This window comes from Lontra canadensis, unplaced genomic scaffold, assembly GCF_010015895.1.
Source record: "Lontra canadensis isolate GAN:19392208 unplaced genomic scaffold, GSC_riverotter_1.0 scaffold37, whole genome shotgun sequence".
Taxonomy (NCBI): Eukaryota; Metazoa; Chordata; class Mammalia; order Carnivora; family Mustelidae; genus Lontra; species Lontra canadensis.
Genome location: NW_022631031.1, coordinates 5449852 through 5463016, shown reverse-complemented (window position 1 = coordinate 5463016; position 13165 = coordinate 5449852). Strand labels below are relative to the sequence as shown.

General features: G+C 38.5%; 1 protein-coding gene across 2 annotated transcripts in view; it reads left to right on the top strand.

Moving 5' to 3' along the window:
• The window catches only part of E2F5 (E2F transcription factor 5), a 28681-nt gene that overhangs the window by 1457 nt on the left and 14059 nt on the right, over positions 1–13165 (top strand). The window lies entirely within an intron of this gene.

Genomic DNA, 13165 nt, shown 5'->3' with positions numbered 1-13165 from the left:
TTTTAAAGATTTTATCTACTTATTTGACAGAGAGAGACAGCAAGAGAGGGAACACAAGCAGGGGGAGTGACAGAGGGAGAAGCAGGCTTCCCGCCCAGCAGGAAGCCCCTTGAGGGGCTTGATCTTGGGACCCTGAGATCACAACCTGAGTGGAAGGCAAATGCTTAACTGACTGAGCCACCCAGGCACCCCCAAATAAAAATAACTGAGGAGTCGTTAATTGCTGCAGACCCCTCTGAGGCATTTCCCGGAAATCAGATTTTACACTGTTGATTGGTCCCAGCACCCACCAGAGTGCCAGTGGGACCACTTTACTCAGCTTTGAGAGTGTGACCAAGATCGTTAAGGTTGTGCCTAGAGCAAGGGAAACAGCATCTGAGCTGGAGAGCATTCTGTAGTACTCCCTGAAGGTAGAGAGGAAGACCCTCCCCACTTGAAGGTTTCTACTATAGGCCCTCCTCTGAGTGTAGCCCAGGGACTGCTGTTTGACTTTCAGTGCCCTTACCCTAGCACAGTAGGTGTTCATTAAGTGATTACTGAGTTGAATTATCTGAATTCAAATGAGGCATGATGTGTGCATTTTGCATGTTGGCAAGTAGTTTCCACTGTCTTCTTTTTTATTTCTGGAATTTCCCCCCAACTCTAGAAAATCCTTTTTCTTTTTACAGCCTTTTCCTCCCTCTCTTCCTTCCTTTCTTCCTCCCGAAAGTGCTTTATAGAATATATAAAGTATTTAGATTGTCAGGAACTAAAATGGATTCAGTTTAAAGAATTTCATACGAAGTCGTGAAGTCATCAACAAAAGCCAGAGAGGTTACAAAACATGGCTTGCAAACTGCTGTTCAAAATCTAGATAATGAGTTGTATCCTGAACTTACCATGTAAATGTATTGTGGTTTCAGTAAAGGGAATCAGGGAAGTTTTGGGTTTTCCAGATACAGCTGAACTCGGGGTTTAACTTTAAGAGCTTCTTTCTCAGCTCACCAGGAAACATGATGGAACTTCGCCTTACTTGCCTTTAAATTCTTTGTCTTCCTCCTGTTTCATCTACAGCCATATAAGTGTTCTCCAGAAGTCACAGAGAAAGTGAGTAGGAAGTGGAGTTTAATTTATCATAACAGCACTGTTTCATTCATCCTGGAACTTTCCTAAAAGTTTCAGAGATTTCTGCAGTAACATTATGTCTCTTTATATTAATAATTTTTTACTCCTAAAGAGCACTGTGTCATTCTGTTTCACATACATATGAAAAAAATGCATATTTATTTACATATAATTTTCATTTATTTACATAGATGTATAAAATCTTATTTATATAAAAATCTTACAGTGAACTCTTTCTATGGTGTTTTTTACTGTGAACCATGACATCTACTACTGAAAAATAAGAACATAACACTGTGTCTTAGTGATGCATTTTTTCTTCATAATATACCTGAGAAAATTGCTTAATAAATCAAATAAATTCTAATAAAGCTGTTTGAGTATACTTTAACAATTAGGAGGGATTAGAAACACCTTGAAAGTGGTTTTTGAAACTTACATAATCTCTCCCTCCAATTCCCACACTATAGGGTTTTATTTACAAAAATGGGATGCAGTAGTTACATCTTTTTATTCCAGTGAGATGACACATTATCCCTCACTCCTCTCAATTTATGCTGCTAATAACTAGCATTTATTGAGAGTTTGTTCCAGACTTTTCACATATGTTAACTAATTTTATCATCTTAACAACGTGGAAATTTGGCCCTAACATCCCTATTTCACAGATGAGAAAATTGATACATTCAGTAACTTGCCCAGTGTCACATAGTAGAGTGATTTGAAAGTAGACCATTTTTACTGTGTATGCTTTACTGCCTTTTAGTATTCCTTAGAAAAACCAAAACTTCTCATTTTAAGTTTTTCATCTGTATAAGAACGTGGAATGTTTCTTCTAAAGAAAAACACATGATGGGGCGCCTGGGTGGCTCAGTGGGTTAAAGCCTCTGCCTTCGGCTCAGGTCATGATCCCAGGGTCCTGGGATTGAGCCCCGCATCGGGCTCTCTGCTCCGCGGAGGGCCTGCTTCCTCCTCTCTCTCTGCCTGCCTCCCTGCCTGCTTGTTATCTCTCTCTCTGTCAAATGAATAAATAAAATATTTAAAAAAAAAAAAAAAAAAAAAAAAAAAACACATGATTATTTTTATTCCTCTACCCATGGCAGAAGAGAGAGGTATTGAGCTCTTCTTTTTTTTTTTTTAAGATTTTATTTATTTATTTGAGAGAGAGAAAAAGAGCACACACATGCACGCAGCAGAGGAAGGGGCAGAGGGAGAGAGAGAATCCCAAGCAGACTCCATGCTAAGCATAGAACCCAATTTGGGGCTCAGTCTCACGACCCTGTGATCATGACCTGAGCTGAAATCAAAGAGTCAGAAGTCCAACCTAGTGAGCCACCCAGGTGATCTGAACTCCTCCTTTAAAAATGAGGGTATTGAGGGCAAATTCCACATTATTTCACAAATTAAATTAGGGTTCTACTTTTCCAGAAGTAAGAATTTAAGGAACTGTTAAGATAGTCATGACTATCTATATATTGTTTTGGAAATTCCTATTAAATATAATTTCTAACTGAGTTTCTATATTTTATTTGTCATTTTGATGCCACTCTGAATTTTAAAGCATGATTAAGATTGTATTATATTTGTTTATGTTACAAATTGCCTGCATGATACCTAGGTTAAAATGATAAAGTATTTATGATGTTCCTTATCTCACAGGTCCCTGACTTGTACCGATTTATGATTAGCTAGTTAATACATGCCTTGGAAGAAATAATTAACCTAAGGCCTTTGTGACATAAAGCAAAGATTTTGTAGCCTAAGAAAAAATATATGAGTAGGACAGGCAGAACTTTAGGGCATAAAAATTCTCAGGACAATTTAGGGCTTAAAAATTCTCGGGACAATTTCACTTTTGAGTGTATACCCCAAAGATTTAGAAACAAGGTCTTAAACAGATAATTGTATACCCCATATTCATAGCATTATTCACAAGAGCCAAAAGATAGAAGCAATACAAGTGTCTATCAACAGATGAATAAGTAAACAAAATGTGATCTGTACCTACAATGGAAGATTATGCAGCCTTAAAAAGGAAGGAAATTCTCAAATATGCTACAACATAGATGAACCTTGAAGACATGCTAGTTACAAAAAGGTAAATACTATATGATTCCACTTACATGAAGTAACTAGAGTAGTCACATTCATAGAGACAAGGTAGAAGAGTGATTGCCTGGGACTAGGGGGAAGGGGAGAATGGGAACTTGTTTCATAGTTCAACATGTTAGGGCTGCACTGTGTCCTCTCAAAATCCATATGTTGAAGCCTTAAACCTCCGTACTTCAGAACATGACTGTATTTGGAGATAGGGCCTTTAAAGTAGTTAAAATGAAGTCATTGGGATAGGCACTAATCCAATCAGACTGGTTTCCCTAGAAGAAGGGAAATTTAGACACACAGATGCGAGGATACATCCCCCCAGAGAAAAACCCATGTGAGGACACAACGAAAGGGTGACCATCTGCCAGCCAAGGGGAGAGGCCTCTCAAGAAACCACACTTGCCAACACCTTGATCTTGGACTTCTAGCCTCCACAACTGTAAGAAAATAAATTTCTGTTGTTTAAGCCACCCAGTCTGTGGTCTTTTGTTACGGCAGTCCCAGAAAACTAACAGAATGGGTATAGAATTTGCCATATGAGGAGGGTTGCACGTCAGTGTGAATGTACTGAGTTGTACACTTAAAAATGGTTCAGATGATTAATTTTATGTCATGTGTATTTTACTAAAATTAAAGAAACATACAAAACAGCAACACGAGATACTATGACATACCTGTTAGAATGGCAAAGTAACACAGAACACTAGCGATACTGAATGCTGGCGAGAATGTGGAACAACAGGAACTCTCATTCCTGGTGGGAATGTACAATGGTATAGCCACATTGGAAGACTGGCAGTTTTTAGAAAACTGAACATATCCTTACTGTATGATTCAGCAATCACACTGCTTGGTATTTACCCAAATGAGCTGGGAACTTAGGTCTACCCTCACATGAATGTGTGTAGCAGCTTTATTTGTAATTGCCAAAACCTGGAACACCCAAGACGTCCTTTGGTAGGTAAATGGATAAATAAACTGGCCCATTCAGAGAATGGAGTACTATTCAGTGCTTTAAAAAAAAAAAAAAAGGGCAACAAGCCCTGAAAAGACATGGAAGAACTTTAAATGTATATTACTGAGTTCAAGAAGCTGATATGAAAAGGCTACCTACTGTATCATTCTGAGTATATGGCATCCTGGAAAAGGCAAGACTGTGCAGACACTAAAAGCCCAGTGGTTGCCAGAAGTGAGAGGGCAGAGCACAGAGAATTCTTAGTGAATGTATTGTGTATGGCACTGTAATAGTGGACACATGGCATTACACATTTGTCAACACCCATAGAACATACAACACCAAGAATGCACCCTCATATAAACTATGGACCAACAGTGATAATGACATGTCAGTGTAGGCTCATCGGTTTAAACCAATGTCCCACTCCGGTGAGGGATGCTGATAGAGGGGGCAGCTCTGCATGTGTGGGAGCAGGGGTGTAGGGGAATTCTGGACTTTCTGCTCAGTTTTGCTATGAACCTAAAACTGCTCTAAAAAAAAAAATGATTCATATGCACATAGAAAGCTGATCTGGACACATCTATTCCGGCATCTCATTATTCAACATGAATACAAGATGCTTGGCTAAGTGGAAAAAAATTCTCAGGAGACTAAAGCTCTACAACACTAATAAAACTTATTATTATTAACTAGTACCAAATGACTGGCACTATGCCTGATGTTTACTTGTATGAATTCATTTAATCCTTAGAACAAACGTATAAAAGAGAGATTATATAATTTTGCTAATAGAAAAGTGAGGTGAAAGGAGGTGTGACAGTCAATATCCCAGTCCAATGTTGGACATAAAGCTTCCTTTAAAAAAAAAACAATTTTGGGTCATCTGGTTCATTCTGTCGGTGGAGCACGTGACTCTTGATCTCAGGGTTGTGAGTTCCAGACCCACATCTGGTGTAGAGCTTATTTTTAAAATATATCCACAGTGAGTGACATACAAGTCCAGGTAGCTTGATACCAGCAGTAATGCCTTGAACCACCATGCCAAGCATATAACTATGTTATTTAAAGTTTAAAGGTAACTATTAGCAGGCCAGAAACACTTTGAACTGCTATCTCATTTTAAGGGGGGGGGGAAAATAGCACAGCTTAAGTCCATGAAAAAGAACAAAAGGTAACATCACGAAAGCATGACACACAAAATACATCAAATGAGTGATAATTGGAAACTGGGTGTTTTCTGTATTACATAGAGAGTGTATGTAATACATGTGAATGTATTCAGTTCCTTTTTCTTTTTAATAAAGTTTATTTTTATTTTTACTTTTTTTTTTTTTTTTTTTTTTGAGAGAACGTGACAGTGGGTGGAGGGGAAAGGCAGAGGGAGAGGGAGAGGGAATCCCAAGCAGGCTCCATGGGGCCCGATACGGGGCTTGATCTTAAGTCCCTGAGACCATGACCTGAGTAGAAATCAGGGTCAGATACTTAACTCACTGGAGCCACCCAAGTGCCCCTTTAATAAAGTTGTTTAGATGAAAAAGAATTCAGGCATTTGTTGCTAACAAGAAACTTGCCAATAAAGGTCTCAAAAGGTTTATGGTCTACCAGGCAAAAAGAAAGAGAAAAGAAATTTGGAATGACAGTAATAGTTTTCAGATAGTCTACTTTAATATCAAGAGTAGTAAATGGTAGGGGCACCTGGGTGGCTCAGTGGGTTAAAGCCTCTGCCTTCAGCTTGGGTCATGATCCCAGGGTCCTGGGATCCAGCCCTGCATCGGGCTCTGCTCTGTGGGGAGCTTGCTTCCTCCTCTCTGCCTGCCTCTCTGCCTACTTGTGATCTGTCTGTCAAAAAAATAAATAAAATCTTTAAAATAAAAAGTAGTAAATGGTATAAATTGGTGTTTTGGAGAATAACATCACAATCCAAGGATGTATTATAAAAGTCAAGCTGACTGAAGGAATGAAATGTTTGAATAGGATTGTCTGTTGATATGGACCAGGCATATATTTGGGTGTGTGAATTGTATTATGCTGTTTATTTAATATAGTAAATATATTTTCTAAAGAATTTATTTATTTTTTTGTCAGAGAGAGAGAGAGAGAGAGCCTAAGTAGGGAGAGCAGCAGGCAGAACAGACATCGGGAGAAGCAGGCTTCCCACTGAGGGAGCCCGATGCGGGCTGAAGGCAGACGCTTAAACGACTGAGCCATCCGGGTGTCCCTAAGACAGTAAATATTTTTTTTTTCTTTTTAAAATTTTATTTATTTATTTGGCAGATAGCGACACAGGGAGAGAAGGAACACAAGCATGGGGAGCGGGAAAGGGAGAAGCAGGCATCTCACTGAGCAGGGAGCCGGATGTGGGGCTCAATCCTAGAACCCTGGGATCATGACCTGAACCAAAGGCACTCGCTTAATGACTGAGCCACCCAAGTGCCCCAATAGTAAATATTTTTTATAAATACATTGTTTTTTTAAGATTTTGCCAGTTAAAACTGGATTTTCCCAATTATTCTTTCTTTATACATTAAACTTAATATGTTTGTGGAAGGGAGGATTTTTTTCTGATTCTTTTTTTAAACTTAAAGTATAATTATTGAGGTAACATACAAATAGTAAAAAGCTCGGAAATAGATTAATATATTCTAGAATAAAAACTACCCAGTATGCCATCTCCCAAGGAGAACCACTATCTTCCATTTTCAATATGTCTTCAATTTGTTCCACCTTTTTATAGCTGAGATCAAACTTTTATCTTTCCCAATTGTAAACATAATTTGTGATGGCCTTATAAGTTACATCCATCCCATTCGTCAGAATTAACCTTTCTCATAGACAGGTATATAAGTCGTTTCTAGGTTTTTTTCCCATCTCATTCAACAAATATGAGTTAACCATTGTGTGCTTCAGCCCCTTGCTTTAGTAGACTGCAGCTTACGGCTGTAGAGGAAAGTCAGGGACATGGGCAGTTGTACACTTCTTACGCTATAAAGTGGGTTCGGAACCACCTACTGATCTGTGGGGATTGGTGATGGGAGAGCCACTGAAGCAGGGAATAGGTGGGAGCTGAACGGGGCACTAATGGACTCAGCAAGCAGATGACATTGATATATGGAAGAATTGTAGAATTTAAGGTCGTGTTGCTCCTCTACTTAGAACAACATCCAAACATCTACAAGACCTTACCTCCTCGGGCCCCCCTTCCTCTGACGAGGTCCAGGCCCACTCTCCTGGCATGCTCACCTGCCCTCTCTTCTCTGTCTTCAGGCTGTCAAACACACAGGCTTTTCCGTCTGCTGGAGCACATTTCTACACAAATACACAGTCATTTGGCCACTTCTCTAAACCGTCTGGTCTCAGTTTAACTATTTTCTCATTTGAGACGCTGTAGTAGTGGAATAACCACCCCTGCCTCACCAATTAATGTCTCGAATTGCAGAAAATTCCAGACTTTGGTATCCGTTGGATTTAGCAACAGGTCCAGAAGACATTTTTGGCATGTAGACATTTTGAATTATTTCTGCTTAGGATAATCTGCACTAAAGAATTGCTAGATCAAGGGATAATAAACATTTTTAAGGCCTTTGATGAACATTGCCAAATTGCTTTACAAAAAGATAGTAATTTATACTCCCACTAGCAGCATGCAGTCATGACCAGCCACCTTACCACATCAAAAGCAGCATAGTGTAGTGGTTAAAAACATGCAGCCTGGGGTTATGTCCCGACTTTACCATGTTCAGTGAACTTGAGCAGCTTACCAAGGCTCAGTTTCCTTTTGCAAAAGTGCAAACAACAATACCTACCTTATATAATTATTATAGGAGTTGCTAAAGTGAGTTTAAAGCATTTAAACAGGGGTGCCTGAGTTGCTCAGTCAATTGAGCGGCTGCCTTTGGCTCAGGTCATGATCCTAGGGTCTTGGGATCAAGCCCTGCATGGGGTTCTCTGCTCAGCGGGGGGTCTGCTTCTCCTCTTCCCTCTGCCTTTAACTCCTGCTTGTGTGCTCTCTCTCTCCCTCTCTCAAGTAAATGAATAAAATCTTAAAATAATGGCTTAAACAGTGCTTGGTACATAGTAAGTGCTATACTGGTGTTTGTTAGACAAATGATAGAGAGATAGGTGCTTATTAGATAAATAATAGATTAGATAGATAAAGAAGAATAGTGCATATTTAAATGTTTTCATATTTTGTGAATTTGAATGGTAATGAATAACTATTTTTTTACCATATATATGTATATACACATGTATATATACACACTAAAATGCTTACATTCTAAAGGCACAGTTCGATGGTTTTGACAAATGCTTCTACCTGTAACCACCACAGCCAGATGAAAATCTTCGCCCCAGTTTTAATTCTCTGTGCCTCCTCCCAGGCAGTCCCTAGCTTCACCCCAGCTCCACTAACCATTAGTCTGCTCTCTTGAATTAAAATGGTCTTTATAGGTCTTTTCATGTCAGTGAACTCACAGTATGTGCTCTGTTTAGTTTCTCTCACTCAGCATGACGTTTTGAGATTCACCTGTGTTATTGTGTATAACAGTAGTTCATTCCTTTCTCTCCCGTTTTATTCTTTCTCGTTTTATGGATATACTGCACTTTGCTTATCCATTCACCTGCCACTTCCAATTTTGGGCTGTCATGACTAGGTACAAGTCTTTGTGTGGATATATTTTTTCATTGTTTTTGTTTGCATTCATTTGATTATTCCTTCCATACTCATTAAAAGTTTGAAATTTTTTTCAAGAATGTTAACAATTTTTTGGTGTAATTTCATTTTTTGTCCATATTTTAATTTGTGTTCTTCATGCTTATATCAGTTTTAATTATTGGGATAGTCAACTAATTTTTCATTTATTCTATTGAGTCAACATTTAGAAGTACCCTGTGAAGGAAATTTATGACATTTTGTTGTATATACATGTGCATGAGTGTGTGTGTGTGTGTGTGTGTGTGTGTGTGTGTTTGAGAAAGAGATGCCTTGTAAGTTTGAAGGATTTTAATCAGTTTTCCGAATAGGCTGTTGGTCACAGTTATGAAGGAAGCTAACATGAAAGTTGTATGTAACTCAGTCAGATTTGATATTCACTATAATCCCTTGAGATTTTTTTTAGATTTATTTAGAAGTCCACATCTGACTCGAATATTCTTGAATATGACAAATTCTAGTGTCCTGAAAACCATTGTTGATTCCTTATGTAATGAGATTTTGTCCATAGCTGAGTTTTCTGATTAACTGAGAATTTATATCAATTAATAACATTCTTTTTAAAAAAATTGTTGTTACAAGTCATTACATTTTTTTAAAGATTTAAATTTTTTTTTTAGATTTATGTATTTATTTGAGAGAGAGAGCGCATAAGCACACAGAGGGAGAGGGAGAGGCAGAAGTAGATTCCCTGCTGAGCCAGGAGCCCAGTGCAGGGCTTGATCCCAGAATGGTGGGATCATGACCTGAGCTGAAGGCAGATGCTTAACTGACTGAGCCACCCAGATGCCCCTAAGATTTTAAATTTTTAAGTAATCTCTACACCCAGTGTGGGGCTTAAACTCAGCCCGGGATCAGGAGTTGCACGCTCCACGGACTGAGCCAGGCAGGCACCCCAATAACATTGTTTCTTATTAAAAAAAAAATTTCATGACTTTTGTTTGAAAAATTTTTTCAGAATGCATTGCACAAGTCTGTCTTCTTATACTGAAAACACTGTGAGGACTTTACTTTTTTGGTCACTGAAGATAGTCATGATGAATAGTATTTTTTTGTATTTTTTGGAGATGATAACCTCAAGCTATCTTTTAAAAAAGATTTTAAAAAAGAGCCCCAACATGGGGCTCCTTCCCAGGACCCAGGGATCAAGACCCTAGTCAAGGGCAGATCCTTAACTGACTGAACCACGCAGGCGCCCTGTCTCAAGGCTTTTCTCTTTTGGACTGCTGTCTTGTCCAGTGGCCTCAGCTTTGTCTGCTTGTGAGTTTTTGTCCTTTCTGTAGTTTCTTGTCCCTTGATTGCTCCGAGGTGCCTCCCTACTGTCCCAGATGGCACTTCAGTTCTCCCATAGACATTGAAATTAAATAGCCCACCTGTTTGGAATCCTATAAAAGAAGTAAGTAGGATCCAAATGGAGTGAATGTTTTGAGTAGTTAAATACACCTTTTTAAAAAAATCTATTTTTGCTCTTCAGAAGCCTTTTTTCCTACTTCATTGAGCTTGACTGTCTTCCAAAGTGTTAAAGTTAATGACTTAGTGAGATAGGTAGGGGAGTTCTATTTTGTTCCAAGATACACCTTCCAAGAACAAAATTTTCTTATTACTTTAGGGGAGAAATTGGATCAATAATGGTGATAATAGCTACCACAACTGTGATGTCTACCATGTGCCAGGCACTCTTTTGTTTCAGATCTACTTATTTAATCCTCACGATAACAACATCTTAACAGTCATACAGATCAGGAAATTGAGGCACAGAGAGGTTAAATAACTTGCCCCGGTCACAAAGTTAGTAAGTCAGGCCCATCCCAGAGACCATGCCTCTCACTTCTGTGCCGGTCACCCACCGGATGGCATAAAATATGCAGAGGCAAACCCAAGTGGTGGAAGAGCAGATAGATGCACATGATTTTGCTCTTGTTTTAAAAAGTTAGTACTTACGAGAAGAGAATTTTCAAAGCAGTTGAAGACTTGAACAAGCAATCTAGAGTTTGTAATTTATAGCTTTCAGTGTTTCAGTGGGCTTTTCCTACTTAAACAGATACTTCATCAAATATCTTCTTTTTTCTTTTGAATAATCTTTGGAGACTTGAGTAAAACAATAAAACAAGTTTCTTTATAAAAGTTTATGGGGGGCGGGAGGGGCCCCGAGGAGGGGGCCCCTGGGTGGCTCAGTCGTTAAGTGTCTGACTTTGGCTCAGGTCATGTCCCAGGGTCCTGGGATTGAGTCCTGCATCGGGCTTCCTGCTTGGTGGGAAGCCTGCTTCTCCCTCCCCTTCTACCCCTCCCACCTGCTCATGCTCTCTCTTTTACTCTCAAATAAATCACTAAAATCTTTTAAAAAATAAATAAAAAATAAAACCTTATTCAGGATTTAAAAGGCTCAAGCCTCTAGTTATAAAATAAGACGTGGGAATACAGAGTATAACTGGGGAATATAGTTAATATGTAACAATTTTGTGTGGTGAGAGTAGCTAGGCTTAATATGGTAATCACAACATATATAAATGTTGAATTGCTAAGTGGTACGCCAGAAACTAGTAAGTTATTGTATGTCAACTATCCTGCAATAAAAACAAGTTAAAAATTAGTACAAATTTAAAACTTATGCACTTCAAAAATGTTGGTACGTATATATCAATATCATATTTACAAATGGCAGTTTGGGGTAGCAAAAGCACTGGAGATTTTTTAAGAGAAATTTTTTGGGGTCTGTATACTGACTAGGAATTAAAACACTGTGTACTTAGTGCTGCTTCTTGAGGGAGGCCTTTGTATCCATAAGGTTACTTCTTTATTTTTGGTATTTAATTTCCTTATTGATTTAATGTCCCCTGCAGCCCCATTGAAAGCACATAGCAGCTTCTTGCAGGAACTTTCTTTTTTGCCTCCACCTTAAGTAATCTTTCTTTTTTTCAACCTCTTATAACAATTTATCTCTACAGTATGGGACTGTTCCCATTTTTATACTGCACTCTCGAACACAAGGTGTTACCCACAGTGTTAGACATGTATACAATTCTTTTGTTATAAGTTCTAGTGGTGCTTAAATTGCTTATTAAGTGCAATTTTGTTAGCTTGGGAATTTTGACAGCACACCACACTTATTTAAAATCTTGAAATTATAGAGCCCATTTGAAAATGTTTTGCCACAAACTTATTTCATGAATATATCATTACTGTCAAATTCCATTTGATTATCCATTAGCTTTATGAGTCTGTGTTCTATAAAATGAGGAGAATTGTACCTACTTAACAAAATGGTGTGAGCATTAAATTAGATGATACTCTTTGGAAGATCCTATTACGTAGCTATCCTGTTACTGGCTTATAAATGATTCTTCTTAGCTGTGATTTGAAATCAGACTTTCTGTAAGTTAATTACCTTTAACTGAATTTGAAATTAGCTAATAATCAGTCCAAACCTTACCATAAGGGAGATCAACAGAAAACACCACATGGCACAGTTGAAAATGAATTCACTCGGTTTTTAAAAGTTTTTAAGATATTTTATGGGCACCCTGGGGGCATCACTTGGGTTTTCACCTTATTGTCAGCATCCTATCATCTGCATGTGTGTGCATGTGTGTATATAACTAACCGACTTGATACAGTGTTTCCCTGGCACCTTTTCTACTTTTGGATTCTGGCCCCACTGACTGCAGTGTTGGTTTCTGAAGCACAGTAGCTGAAACACTGAGTACACCTGTCTTAACAGTCAGGGTCCTGGAAGAGAGTCAAGTACCTGGTTTGCAGATGGAGAACCTGAAAGACGGGATGTTTCCCATAGTCATTGTCGGTCTGTGAGCGCATTTGAATGCAACATCGTGCTCCATCAGAAGAACATTGTTGAACAAATGAGCTGCAACTAATCTTAAATAAACCTACCGCATAATCTCTCTCCCTCCCCCAGAGTTGACACTGGGTCTTATAGGACTCATTTGTTAAAGTGAAGGGGTGGGTCCACGAAATTCTTAGAGCCTTTATTAGCACTTTCATGCAATCTCTCCGTTCTCCCGAGTTATCTTGCCCACCTCTAAAAAAAGCATCCCACGCTTTACTTTTGTTTGCAATTGGTGATGTATTTTTAGAAAAGGGTTTACTGTTTGGAGGGGAGATGCATTTCTTACAGATGGTTGTTTATTTTCTCCCCAGTTGAGTTGGTTTCGTACATATAGATGTTTCCTTTGTGTTTTATAGGTCAAATCTATAATAATATAGATTATAGCAAATGGAACCTTTTAAAGTAAATTTGATACATGCACAGGTGTGTTTATTCAGTAGCCATG